Raw genomic sequence first — 14,838 nt, 5'->3', positions numbered from 1 at the left:
AATTACAGACAAAACCCTTTTTTTTTTTTTAACAGGTACACATTTTCAAAACCCAATACAAATCTTGAGAGGTCCCCAAAGCTTCAAAATCTGTTCTTTTCGCTTCATTTTCTAATCTAAGTCTTTGTGCAGTTTGGAATGGACACTTCACTAGGTCAGAATTCCTGATGTCATTTTTCCTTAGCACAAAGTCCCTCACAAATCTGAGTGCATTTCCTCCCTGCTGCAGGAAGATGTAGGGGGTAGATTGGCTTCCTAGCACTCTCAGTAGTGGTCGCATTGAAAAAAAGGGCCCAGGCAGCAGCAAACATCTGGACATCTGTGCATGGCCAGCATCATTGGGAATTGTAAGCAGGTCACTGAAAGAATTTTTTCAGCACTTTAATGTTCAGTAAATTTTCTCCTTAACAAAAAAGTAAGGGAAGAAAGACGGAGCCACTGTAGAACTGAAGCTGCTCTTTTGATTGTAGCCTCTTAATGTATTTTAGAGACAGGAGAAAAAGAGCAGGAAGAAGGGTGATGTTTGTATCTTCTGTGTTGGAAGAGACCCAGTAGAAACGTGGATCATTCTAATGCTAGCATACTAGTCCTGCTGATCCCAAAGTTAGAGCTGATGCACCAGACCTTCAGCTGATCTAATTGGCCTATTTTTACTGATGTCAGTACAGCCATGTTGACTCTCAACAGAAGAGAAACTTACTGGTGGAATTAACCATTCCAAATAACATCAATTACAAATGTAGCTGGGGTTTTTTTTAGGTCCGCAAATAGTTTGCAAAGCATTATTGATTTCTGATTCTTTTTCGTAAGTATTTGTTGTACAGTTTTGATGAATAAAGCTCAGCCTGGTGGTTGTCTGAATCAAAGGACTTTTTAGTGTGAGCCAGAATTTGGCCCTAAGACTTTGTTAAAAGGAGGCATGCCTCTTGGATACAGCCCTCTGTGTTAGCATGTTGAGATGAGCAAGCTACTGAATGGTCACTTCGCATAGATTGCTGGGAGTTGCCAAATTTAGAATCAACACCTTGAAAATCCATCAAGTCTATTCGTGTTTGATGTTTGGTTCCATGGAGATATTTGTACAGGTCTTGTATGGCAAAAACTGTCTCAAGTGTGGGAGATTCCCCAAGCAGAGTGAAAGAGAGGTTCTAGTCATAATAAATTTATGCTGCTATAATATTCCATTGACTTAATTAGCCCAGGAATCACTGTAAAAGACCTTGAACTGTTTTCCCTAAGATACACGACAATTCATCTTTTGTCTCTTGACACTAGTATGTATCTTTTTTTTCTTGTGTATACAATCCATGATCACCATGGCAGGGCCTAGCCTATTTATATACAGTGTGTTACCAATACTTAAAAGCTATAATCTTTGCTGTTTAGTCAGATTTACTGGGCTCAGTCAAAGGAGCAGCCATTAAATATGTTGTGACACTAATTTGACTTAATCTCTCTTTTAATTAACATGGCAAAATTCTGCTCTGACGCATGCACAACTCCCATTGAATGGAATGCTTGTTGCCTGGACATTTTCGAAGGCAAAATTTAGCCTGAAGTGTCATGAGCCCCACAACTTGAATGGGGCTTTGCCATTTACATTAGCTCAGGGCCTGTACATGTTTAGGAGACGGAACTCTCTCAGCAACTAGCGCACAAATCTGAAACTCACTCCTGGAACAGATCAGCATGACTGTAAACCTCAGTTCCGAGTCCTGCTTACTTTACTCATGTAAAAAGTTGTAGTGAAGTCAATGAGTTATGGCAATTTCCACTAGTTGAGAATCTGGTCTCATCTTTTTTCCCCACCTTTTTGTTTCTATTTTAGATTTTGTTGGAAAGTTAGCTATGCACCACTGAATAACCTTCCGCCACAAGGTTGGCGTTAATCACACTGAAGATCTTTACAATCAAATGAGATGATACCAGTAGGAAGAAACATAGGTTATTATCTGATTTTAAGAGCTCGAATAATTTTAGCTGTTGACTTTGTCAGCCAGAAAAACTATTTCAATTATTATCTCTAATAACTTTAGAGGACATCTTTAAAGTTCTTTTCCATGAATCCAACTTCAAATGCTGCTGAGGAGAAGAAAGAAACAAGCTTAACCCAATGAATAACTGATAAACCAGAAATATCCCTGCTCTGCCTTCAGACACCACAGATCAGAGCTGCTCCCTTGAATACAATCATTGTGTGCACTATCTCTGGCCTTTATTGGAAGCGAAGCTCTTTTATGGTAGTCTGTCATTTATGACAGTTTCTCCAGAGAGTTCATTAGGATGAACATTAATGTGGCCAAATGTAGGGAACTGCTGTTCTTAACATAATGCCAATATATATTACAATACAATATCACTGCGATGGGAGAGCTTTACTGCTGCTTTAAGTGTGTGTGTGTGTGTGTGTGTGTGTCTGTGCAAATTGCACCACTTTTTAACTTTCTTGGTAAAGCAGTATCTTATTTTCTGAATTGCTATCACTATAAATATATGTAATAGGGTGCCTGAGCAGCTGTTTTGTTCAGCAGTTATCTATGATGATTATGTATTCACAGTGTAGAGTTTTCAGCGCTAGAGAGCTGCAATTAATCTATACTGTGCTTCAAATCATCATAGCTAGCGGTTTGTTCCCCCCCCCGCCTTTTATTGGTATTTCTTAAAGTTCCATACACCCAACCTCCAATACAGATTTTTATACGTAAGATAAGATGCATTGGCAAGGGAATAGCAGTTATCCTTCCCCTCTCTTCCATCTGTTTTACCACAATCCATTTCACTCTGTGAACCTTTTTTTCTTCTTTTTATACAAAGCATTATTAATGGGATGGCTGCATGGTATGGCATTGGTTAATTTCCAGTTAGAACGCAGGTTAAGGGTTTAAGTGTAGTTGCAACCCGCTAGTTCAGTGGGTGCTGACGACCCTCACATGGTTGGTTCACATGAAAACTGACAAGGAATACCAGGTCTATGTACTAGAGGCCCCACTGCCTTCACACACCGCACCTGAATGTTTCCTTTTGGGGAGAAAGAGGACCATGTTTAGTCCTCCGTGAGATGCCTAGAAAGGTCACTTAGGAACCAACGAGTATCAGACCTCCAGCAGCTAGAATGGCTGGGAGCAGGCAGAAGCCCATCAGGACCCAACTGACACAATATGAAGGGGTCTTCCAGGGGTCAGTTCAGAATGAAGCTGGGATAGGGGAAGTCGTATCGCCCCTTGTCACTCATCCAAGAAGCCTGGTCTACTGAGGGCCTAACCGACTGCATTTTGTTCGAGTCACTGTTAAACTGTTTTGTTTACATTGTAGAAGGTAAGCCCAGTGGTCCAGCCTGAGTTAAATATTAATTTTGAGTGCTGTAAGACTACATGAGTTTGCTTTGTGAGATGCTCCACTCGCTCAAACAAGTGCACGTCTGGAAACCTACCACTGCTGTCAGCTAATGTAGTTATTTCTTTAGCTTAGAAGATGAGGATGTTTCGAGTGCCGACAGTTATAGGTTCAAGTGATGAGTGGCCATTACACAGTAATACCCTGAAAAATGACTCTCAATGTCATTGTAGGGTTCTATTTTTATTGTCACTTAATGACCTCATGTCAAATTTTCTTGTTTTAGAAGTAAAAAGATTCCTTCCTCCCCCGCCAAATGGCAGCCCTGAAAATTAAACTTGGGATCTTCGAATCAAGCTGGGTGCTTTCTGGCTTATGCATCATCACCAGCAGTATAAATTCTGCTAGTGGAATTTAATCAACAGTTCTGCTGGTGATGTGCCAGCCAGAAGAGAATCCAGCTGTCTCTCTCCCTGAGCTGTGTTGGTTTATCGGGATTATTAGAAGAATTATGGAGAGAAAAAGAAGCAGATGTGGCTCCAAATACGCAGTCACTTTTCAAAGCAGAGATAGGTGACTATGAGTTCATAAGTACCTACACAGTTTATAAGGACCTACGTGTGTGTGGGGGGGGGGGGGGAATTGATAATGTGCTCTTCAATCTAGCAGGCAAAGATTTAACAAGATCCAATGGTTGGAAGTTGTAGGTAGAAAATTCAGTCTAAAAATAAGACACACTTTTTTTTATACTGAAGGTCATTAGCTCCTGGAACAATTTACCAAGGATTATGGTGGATTCTTCATCACTGGCAATTTTTAAATCAAGATTGGAGTTGTTTCTAAAAGATGTGCTCTAGTTCAAACAGCAGTTAATTTTGGCCTGTGTTATAAATGAAGTCATGCTAGATGATCAGAGTGGTCCCTTCTGGCTTCATAAACTGTGAATCCAAGTGCTATCCAGTGTGACAAACCTCTGTCCTTGTCTCCATGGGTCCTGCTTTTCCTGGCGGATTTCGCTAGCCTCAAAGGTGTCCCAATCAATCTAGCTGTCTCCACTGCTTTCTGGAAGGATTTTAATTGGCCCCAGGTGTCTTGATTAACTTGGAGCAACTGCCATTTGGTTACCATGGTAACAGGGATTAGTTTAGCCTGGGGCTAATATACCTGTTTCTCACTACTTTCCTGTAGCCATCTGGCCTTGCCCTGTCACACCAGGTATCTGCCTACTAAGCACAATGGTAGCACATCTGATGAGACCTCTAGACAAACTTCTAGAGCAGTGGTGGGCAGCCTGCGGGCCGCATGCGGCCCATCAGGGTAATCTGATTGCGGGTAACAAGACTTTTTGCTGACATTGACTGTCCGCAGGCATAGGCCCCCGCAGCTCCCAGTGACCGCAGTTCACCGGTCCTGGCCAATGGGAGCTGCGGGAAGCGGCGGGCTGCAGGTTGCCCACCACTCTTTTAGAGAGTGCTGAGGAGGCACCAGGCTACATGGTGGATGTGGTACATATTCGGGAACCAGTGTCTTGGATACAAGAATATATGCGGGAGAAGTTCTGGAAGCTAAATGATTGTAGACTGTCAGAGACAATCTTAAATCTAGAACATTGGTGTTACCTTTCTCAGAAATATATTTGGTGGTACAGTCAGGAGGGACTTCAGGTTCTCTAAGTATGGCTGAAAGAATAAGGCAGAATGAAAAGGGTTACATTTTTGGTAGGTACGGGGGAAGTTTGGAGAAAAGAGATCTTCTTACGAAGGGGAACCAGACTCCTGGTACAGAAAGGTGACAACATTTGTGTGTATCATTTAAACTATTAGCTGGGGTAAAGGTGGCAGATGCTGAAGTAGGACAAAATGCCTGTTATGGATATCAGTAATAGAAAGGTAAGAGTATATCCTCTAATAAAATGTAGGGTAGATATTAGAGCTGAGCTGGAGGAGTAATAGACTGAGATCACATAGGTGTATTCCAGAGGAGTAACAGGATATTAGACAAAGTAGTGAACGAAAAATAGGGACATGCCCAAAAATAGAAATGATAAATGTCTGTGAACAAATGCAAGAATCTTAAACATAAAAATAGATGAACTAAAATGCCTGGCAGTGGAAGAAGAGCCTTGACATAATAGGCACTGCTGAAATTAATGGAATTACTGCTGGAATTACAAAACTCAACGGATCCTTGTAATATCTGGTTATACAGGCAGAACAATTAATTACAGCAGAGGGAGACACAGATCATTTACCAGTGCAAGGTAACACAAGAATTAATATTATGGAATGGAATGGCTAGTGTTCTTCTAAATTCCATCAGTGATTACAAAAATACCTGTGTATGAATGGCATTTTTTTACTTTCCACATTTGTTGCATAAGAATGTCCACAATGGGTCAGACCAAAGGTCCATCTAGCCCAGTATCCTGTCTTCCGATAGTGGCCAATGCCAGGTGCCCCAGAGTGCTACCGTTGGGGACAAAGTGCTGTGGGCTCTTTAATAACCACAGGTAGTCAGGAAATCAACTTTACTTTTCATCTAAAAGACAACCGCGCTATCCGTGCCCTTTGATAACATGGCAAAGCACTGTTTCAGTGGTGAACAAGAAAGAAGAGTGCCCTCCAATCAGCTAATGCTTCTGCAGCACTTAGATGTGCCTTTGAGGTTCCCTAAGTACTGACTCTGGCTAACTGATGTGCAGTAGCACAAGGTGGTATGGAGCAGACAACGTGATGTGATAGAAAATGTTCACATGCACCTATATGCTATTTAACTGGGTGAATTCAGTCCTTGTGCCCGATGCTGAACTCACCCTGGTTTTACATCATTGACTTTAGTATAATTACTGATGAGCTATACCAGTGTAAGTGAGATCAGAATCAAGCCTGTAATTTTCTGCTATTTAAGGTTCATTCAGGTGGAGAAAGCTGAAGCTGTTAGTTACTTCATGCTTATTCTGAGTAGCCTTAATTTGAAACTCCTCTCTGGGTCAGTTCCTATGTAAGAGAATGTGTCATGCCACTTCAACTTGAATTGTTTTCATTTCAGTCTTCTGAATCACCAGCAAGGGGCTGGCAGAAGTGATATGACAGAGTGTAATGCTTTGTATGCAAGCATTTTATCTCATTGGCCCTGTACGTGGGGACAGTACTTAGGAGATTCCACAGATATTGGCATTCATCTTAGTCAGCCCTAATGAACTGCATCTGTTAGTCGGGAAAAGAACAGTTGTAGTGGATCCAAACTGGCTTGAACTTTGTCACAGGCTGCTAGCTAACTGAACCTTTTACTTGTATGGAGGTGATCCCAGTAAACGGGACTAACAAACAAAGAATACAGTTTGGGGGCAATATTTTCATAAATGATTTGGGGTGTCTCAACTTTTGGGTGCTCAGCCTGAGATCTTACAAGGTTCCTGATTTTTCAATAGTGCTGAGCACCTACCTTCTGAAAAATCAGGACCATTGAGGTGTCCCAATTTGGGGGCTCAAAATCACAAGCCACTTTTCAAAATTTGCAGCCTTTATGCCTGTGTGGAGTAAGGAATATTAACAGGTTAAGCCATTCATGGTTGCTCAAAGAACTGGATAGAAAATATGTAGGATCATGAGAAAAAATATGAATTATAGTGTCTGAGATAAAACAGCATTTTAATGTCACTTGAAGTAGAGGCATTATTATGACTTGGTTTTTTGTATTGCAGTCATTCTGAAAGGTGCCAACCGAAAGCAGGGGCCAGTTACGCTGGGCATTGGACATTCACATAGTAAGAGACAATCCCTGCCCTGAAGAGCTTACTCTGTACATAAACAAGATAGACAAAGTGTGAGAGATAGGAAGCATTATCATGAACCTCATTTTATAAATGGGGCCCTGAGGCAGAGGGAGGTTAGGTGACATGCCCAAGGTCACACTGGAGTGCTTGGCAGAACTGTGAACTGAATCTGACTGTCTTAACCACAAGAGCAACCTTCCTTAGGTACCACAGCATTTTTATTTTCTTTAGATAGAAATTGTACATTCGCTTTTTTCATTGTGATTTTTTTTTATTTGAACTTGTATTTACCAAATGAAGGCAAGAAGATCTTTTAGACAAATAGATTACAAATCAGCTTGGCATTTTGGCAATTCCCCGAGGATCCTTCTAACTTTCTATCTGTCAAAAAGCGTCCAGGCCTATTATATCTTGGCTTCAGAGACCTAACCCTGTGAAAACCAAACAATCTTCTAGTGACCTTTCTGGTCCTGTTTGGCATCCATGAGCATTGCCAGCCTCGGAACTTCTGTGATGGCTGAGTGGAATCTCACAAGCCTGGTCTGATTCAGGGCTTGATCATCCTCTTTGACAGTAGCCTTCCAGGAGGGCTAACGTAATTTAGAAAACTGAGTTCACACTTGTGGAACTCCATGCCACTAAGGGGATGGACTCTGTCTGCACGTGCAGTGGGCAAGGGCACGCCCCCCTAAGCATTACAGATGTTCTGAGGTCTGTGTATAGGTAATCCCACAGAGCTCTGGCCATCGACAGAGGGCCAACCTTCCTGTCTCTCATGACAGCCTGTCTCTTTGGTATCCATTTCTGGCCCCTACCCAACTCCCTAAGGTGGCTAGCTGACACGTAGCAGAAACCATGGGAGCTGATGCTGACATAGTCAGCAAGAGCTTGTGAAGGTAGACTGAAGTCTTGCTGAGGAGTTATACCATGCATAGCAAATGTTCCATAGCCCCCGCCTCTATCTACATCTTAATATAAATCTGCAGAGACCTGTCCAAACGGTGTGATATCCAGACAGGCGAAGGAGTGGAGGGATGAAGACTCATTGTTTGAACTCCCCTTCCACAGTTTGTGAACCACTCTAGCAAATTTTCTGCTTCTTCAAATACACTTGGTGCCTAAAAATACACTGTACTTTAAACAAACAGTGGTGGTGACTTTTTAAGCCTGATTTTAAATGGGACCTCAATACAACCTCCCATTTTACACCTGTAATTGTGTCTGCGGTACTGCTGCTGTCAAAACATTCATAGGTACAGCTGATGTAACTGAGAAGTTTGCTGCCGGGTTTGTGGGCACAAACAGGCAGTTAGATATTTGAATGGTGGCTGCAGACTGAGTCTGATTAGTTGCTCATTCCCCTACCACTCCCCCCGGAATGGGAAGGTTGCCTCTAAAAACCAGACTCTTTGTTAATCCATGAAAGCCTCACTCTTTGGATGACAGTATTCATTTTGACAAGCTCCTCCCCACCTTCCCTGGGGAGTTCTGGCAAGTGAGACTAGCAAATAAAGTAGAGGATTCTTTGAATGCACAATCGTGCATAATTTAGTAACACTGGGGGCCTTCTGCACTTCTCACAGCAAACTCACATTCAGTAAGTGCAAACACAATTCCTCTGTGGATGGAGATTTCAGCTTTGTTTTGATAAGATCTGGTCATCAGACCCCTGGCAGGGTATTAAAAATTGACCATGGGGAAGTTTGTGCATAGGGCTAGAGTTTAACAGGCAGATCCATATGCATATATTAATTAAAGAAGTGTTTGTGAGTACTTGAGTGGATCTGCTTTAAAGGATAATATGAATAAATAATGGAAGAATAGCTTTTCCTTGAATTCATGCTGTTCGCCCACAAGTCATAAAAGCAAACTTGATGCTAGAGAAAGTAGCTCAGAAAAGTCAAAAAGTATTCTTTCATTCTCAGGGGAAAGGTTTTATGTCTCTTGAGTAAATGTTCCAAAGGAAAAAGATGCTCTTCAGTTATTTGAATGTGTCATCATAATAGGAGACATTTTTTTGAGAGGTAGGGAGAAGAGAAAATTTTAAAAACATTTGTTAATATTTACATGGATTAATAGGATGTTGAGCAGCACCTCCTGAATTAAAGCCGAGGTTATAATTAGTAAGTAGTTCATTCTGTTCTAACAATGCAGAATAATTAATTTCCAAATCTTCTTGTCTTCCCCCCGCCCCCCCCCGCCCTACAAACAGTAATTATAGAGAAATATTATATGGCTGCACCTGTTTTTCACTATATGGTTGCCACATGAGTAAACCAAATCTTTTATGGATGAGAAAAGTCATAAGTTTAGAAACTGTAGTAAGAGCATCAAAAACCGTGTAAGGTTCCCTAGAGACATGTGAGAAATCTGAAATTATTAAAACATATGGTGGCACATACTGATTACTGACAGCTCCTACTGTGGTTGTGAGCCCTAATTTCTTCTTGACTTTCAGCTTTTCTAAGTATTTTCCAGCCAGTTTCTCCTTATTATTTTTCCTCTTCCTTCAGTAAAACTCTTGTGAAGAGAAGAGAAATGACATTACAGATGAATAAAGATCACTGAATCTTCCTTTCCTTACTCCTTTCTCATTCCAGCTTAGTGCTCTCACACAAGAAAAGAAATCTTTCATTTTTTTTTAAAAAGTGGGCTAACTAAAAAATGATGCACTCAGAGAAAATGAGAGAGATGTGGGCGTAGATACTCTATTGTGTTCAATAGAGGTGGTGTAAATTGCCAGGAACGTAGGTGCATCTGATCAGCTGAGAATTTGTCGGGGTGGGGAGGGGGGGAAAGATCAGCTAATACTAAGCCGTTGATCAGGACACAGGTGAATGAGAACATAGAGATGGATTTAAGCTTTGAATTAAAGTGGGGGCGGGGATAGGCCAGTCAGCTCCCATCTCTCCCTGATTGGCCAATGGGAGGCAGAGAGCCCCTGGAGAAGGAAGGACCACCCTGCATGTCTCTCCAGCCCCCATGTGCACTTCCCCCATCCTTTCCTTCTGGGGCTGTCCATCATGCCGCTGGTCATATCAAATTTCCCACCCGCTGAGCTGGGTGAGTGAGATTGTACACAGTGCCTGTTCCACGCTCTTCGCCACCACTCAGCCCTTGTGTAGGGAGCATATTGGGGTGGGGGTGGGGATTATACTGTGCCCAGCTGATGCCCAATCCCTTAAGGCTCCTGGCTACTGGTTTAAGTGAGAGCTGTCTATGGCAATGCTATAACCGTGGCCAGGGACTGGGACAGCCAGGTCTGCCCTGAGAGTCAGGGAGCTGTAACAGGCTGTCTGAGAGCCCCTTTCCTTTGCTGCACTGAGGGTAAAGTGATGTTATTACTATTTTACAACTGTGGAACTGTGCACCCAGAGACCAAACCCCTTGCCCAGGGTCACACAGAAAACTTGTGGCAGATGCCAGGATAGCATACCAGATCTCCTGAGTCCCTACCTAGTGCCTTAATCACAAAACCATCCTTCCTCGCAGAGACTAAATTATTTATTACTGTGATTTTTTATTTTTTCAGTGTGAACGTTGTGTTCCATATTGTATAGAACAAAGAGACACGGGCCCTGCCCACATGGGGCTTTACAGGCTTTGGGTGTCATTTGCAAAAAGCACTTACATTGGCCTAACTACTCCCTTTGAAGTCCATCATTAAATTCCTCTTGCTTCAAAGGGAGTAGAGTTAGGCCAGTGATGAGTGCTTCTGAAAATCCCATCCTTAACAAATTAGCTCCCTGGGTCCAATAAAACAGACTGCCATACTTTATTGCATCTGCGGATACAGTTCGGTAATACATTCCAGAAAGGGGGTCCACCTAATCTCTCAGTCTTTAAGACATTTTATCTTGCAGTCTTTAAGACATTTTTTTGTCATGTGTAGCTGCCTCTGTCAGAGCACTAATCCAGTCATAGACTGTTGGATTTAATTCAGCTTTCTAAGTAAGAGATTGTTTGCTATCATGAGACCTAGATTAATCTAGTCGGAACTCATTGGACACAGTCTTTAAATCCAAAGTATTTTCAAGTAAATCCACAACAGGGGTTACTGCTTGCTGTTCCATAACTCCCTCCCTTCTCTTCTCCCCTCTTTAATTCTCTACCCTTCATGTGATGCATTTCCAAAGGTGGCTTAAGGCTACAGTAGACTCCAAGTAAATGCCTCCAGCCTGCTGTGAACCATGTCAACACATTCCTGAGTCTCTTAATCTCATGAGAGACACTTTAAATGGGGCCCAGTCTAGTTAGTCTAAGAGCTTAAAAAGCATCAGTTTGGGATTTGCATCTCTTACCAAAACAGCCCTCCCATAACTGAGCTCAGTCAGCTGTACATTGTACATTTACACCCATATGTGTTTCAGACAAAATAGAGAACTTTCATGGCTTTGCCTGTTAGACATTGCCAATATGAGATGGGAATCCGGGTAGCTCTGGAGGTGGTTACTATAGAATTAAAAATATCTGTTAAATGAATGTGTTAAGTGATGCATTGGATTAGAGCACAGTTACTTTTCATCTCCTGAGACTTGAGGGAAAATCCTGAACTTAGTGGTCTCATGCTATACGATGTATGATACAATATAGTTTTTTTTATAGTGTCTTGCATATAAACCCTAACACAAAAGTGTTTTACAGACTTAAATAACAAAAAGGAATAGAGAGCAGCCACAGCAGAAAGTAGCATGTTTTTCATATATAGGTGTTTTTTTATTTTAATGGAGATTTGATACAGCTGAAAATGCAGAAGCTGGAGCAGCAGAGAAGACCCTTGCACCAACACTGCTTAGATTGTAAGAGTAACAATATATATTTAACTACATCCCAGCAAATGTTAATTTAAAAACAGTGTGGGGGAGGGAGTTACGTATTTTAAAATAATGGCGACAGTGAAGAAATGTGCATGTATTCTAATGAAGTAAACGCATTCAGACGGTATGTAACAGTACATAAAGTGACTCAGTGACCTCACTGAATATCAATATACCTTATCCCTTAAGGTAAATATTGACCATGGTCTATATTAATCCCCCAGCCAATACATCTGGTCATTAAATCTTGATGCTATAATTATTTATTATTGTTTTTATTTCTACAGTGTACTAAGTATTTGCATATTAATAATACATTTAGGATTGTTGTGGTGCCCAGGAGCCACAGACATGGATCAGGACATCATAAGTGGTAGGTGCTATACCAACACAACAAAAAGACAGTCCCTGCCCTAAAGATCTAGCAGAAGCAAGACTAATCCCTTACACAATGTCACCCAGTGAATCAGTGGCAGAGCTGGGACCAGAACCCAGGACTCCAGACTGCTGCTCTAACCATGGGCTCCATATTCTCTCAGTCCAGAAATAACCTCAGTAAGCTTGGTACATAATATATAAATAACACCAGACAGTGCTGTGCTTAATAGATACGAAGCAATCTGAATTGCTACTGCATATCAGCCACCTCAGGAAGGACTTAACTATAGGATTAATATGCTATCTCTTGTAGTTCATGGCTGTGCCATTATAGGATGTTTTCATAATAATAGCTAACATCCTCTCTTACAGGCTGCAATGGCAGGTGTTCTTGTCATACAAGTCCTGAATGCACTGTATTCCCCAGCAAGAACAAATTTTAAAATTGTTCAAAAGCAATTTTTACATCAGTCCACACAGGAATTTGATAGGAGACAATACACACATTTTTGGCAGATCAAGGGGCTGAGGTGACACTTGTAAGCAATTATCTCCTTTTCATCTGGATATTTCAAGGGCTGGTATAACAGATAGTCCCAAGATGGGAAAGGAGGCTTTATAAATCATGTAGGGGGAGAGGGGAAGGAAGTGTAGTTCAGGGGGATGACAAATGAGGCAAAAGAATCTTTTTTTAAAAAAGTCACAGTTAGAAATGCAACCAGCAGAAAGCACACCAGTGGGGGTCGTGCATATGAAGAATATTGGCAAACCACATATATATGCTGGAAAGAGGTGAGGGAAAGCCAATTGCATATAAAGAAAGTTAATTACTGGCAAATATTGCATGGGGAAGGAATGTTTCACTAACCTGAAAGGTCACAGTATAAACATTCACAAGGAACAGCTCAGAAAAAAACAACACTTTAGTTCTGCAATGAACATTGTGTGACACAAAATCTTGCACCTGCTCTCCAATCCCACCTGTAGGGACTAGCTGATTTTCTATGGAAACTATCACATTAGCTGCTACTATGAATTTTGACCACATCTGATCTATTTGAGAACCAAACTAATCTGCAAATCTTTCTCAATAACTACTTAAAATATAAAATCTGTGCTAGCTCATACTGATTTGAGTGGTGCTAATACCCAGTGGTCTCCATTACAAAGTCAACATTTACACATAGCTATCACATAGGGGTGTATAGTGCCTTGTCTACATGTAAAAGTTGTACTGCCATAATTATACTAGTGTAGTCAAAGTGATGCAATGCCCTAGAGTGAATGCAATTATATTGGTATAAAAGTTCTTATACCAGTATAATCTTTTTCGGTATGGAAACAAATTCCTCCTTAAAATTCTCCTTTGCCATGATACCCACAAAAAACTTGACAATGGGCAGGCCACTGATGTGCTGAGACCGAGTGACAAATATTGTCTCATTATTTCCTTAAAGTCCCTCACCTGTTGGGACCAAATGAATGACTAGTGAAATTCCACTAAGTTACACCACGGATGAATGTGTGTATATGCATTTATAACAACATGTTTAATGTGTGCAGAGTGCAGGCATGGATCTTTAATGTTACTTATTAGTTGAGAGGTCAGTTGCTTTTATAATGTTCAATATGCATTTAGCAGGTGCAGTGATAAGTGACATAAGTGGTAATAAATGCTGTCATCATCCGGTTGAATAGGCCAGTGTTAAAAGGTTAGGTACAGGCCTAGCAAGAGAACATAGCTAGTAAGGGGGAAAATAGATTGTAAGTGGAAATGATTTTCTTTTCTAGAAAAGTGAGAGGTCTGAAGGCCACCTACAAATTTTCTAAATTCTCTTTTTCTGTCAGTCAGTGGAAAAACCCAGGAACCTGAGCTTGCAGAAGAATTAGGCCACTTGCTTCCACTTGCCCAAACGATTTTGTGCAGCTGCATTTTGAACAGTGCACTGGGTGCCTTAAAGTTATACAAAAGCGAGACCTAACAAACTGCCTTAATCCTCAGAGTTTAAGTTCACTGAATTTGAGAGGAATTGCAAGTGGATGTGGCAGTTAGGTGGTGGTGTTTAGTGAGACAGACTTAGGCATTTCTTTCCCTTGAATCTAAAATTACCATCAGAGGAATGTTTGATTTAAAATATTTTGAGTCTTTGCAACGTTTCCCTATAAAGACAGGGTTAGGGAAAAAGGAAACAAAAAAGCCAGAAGATTTATATGTCAGTGGCCTCTAAAGACCCCAATCAAAATCAGGAGCTCTGCAAAATCTGGAGCCCAGTCGTTGTGCCTGCAGCTGTACATACACATAGTAAGAGACAGTCCTTGCCCCAAAGATCTTACAGTCTAAATGAATCAGGCCCAGAAAAGGTGGGAGGAGAAAAAAGTAGCACAGGGGGGTGAAATGACATGCCTGAGGTCACACAGCAGGTCAGTGGCAGAGAACCCATGACTCCTGACTCCTAATGCAAGCCACTATCCCCCAGACCACACTGCCTTTCTTAGGCAGAAACTTGCTCGTTCCAATACACTGGTTAGATTGGA

This window comes from Natator depressus, chromosome 17, assembly GCF_965152275.1.
Source record: "Natator depressus isolate rNatDep1 chromosome 17, rNatDep2.hap1, whole genome shotgun sequence".
NCBI classification, from domain to species: domain Eukaryota; kingdom Metazoa; phylum Chordata; order Testudines; family Cheloniidae; genus Natator; species Natator depressus.
The sequence above is the reverse complement of the archived record's forward strand: the minus strand, read 5'-3'. Positions refer to the sequence as shown.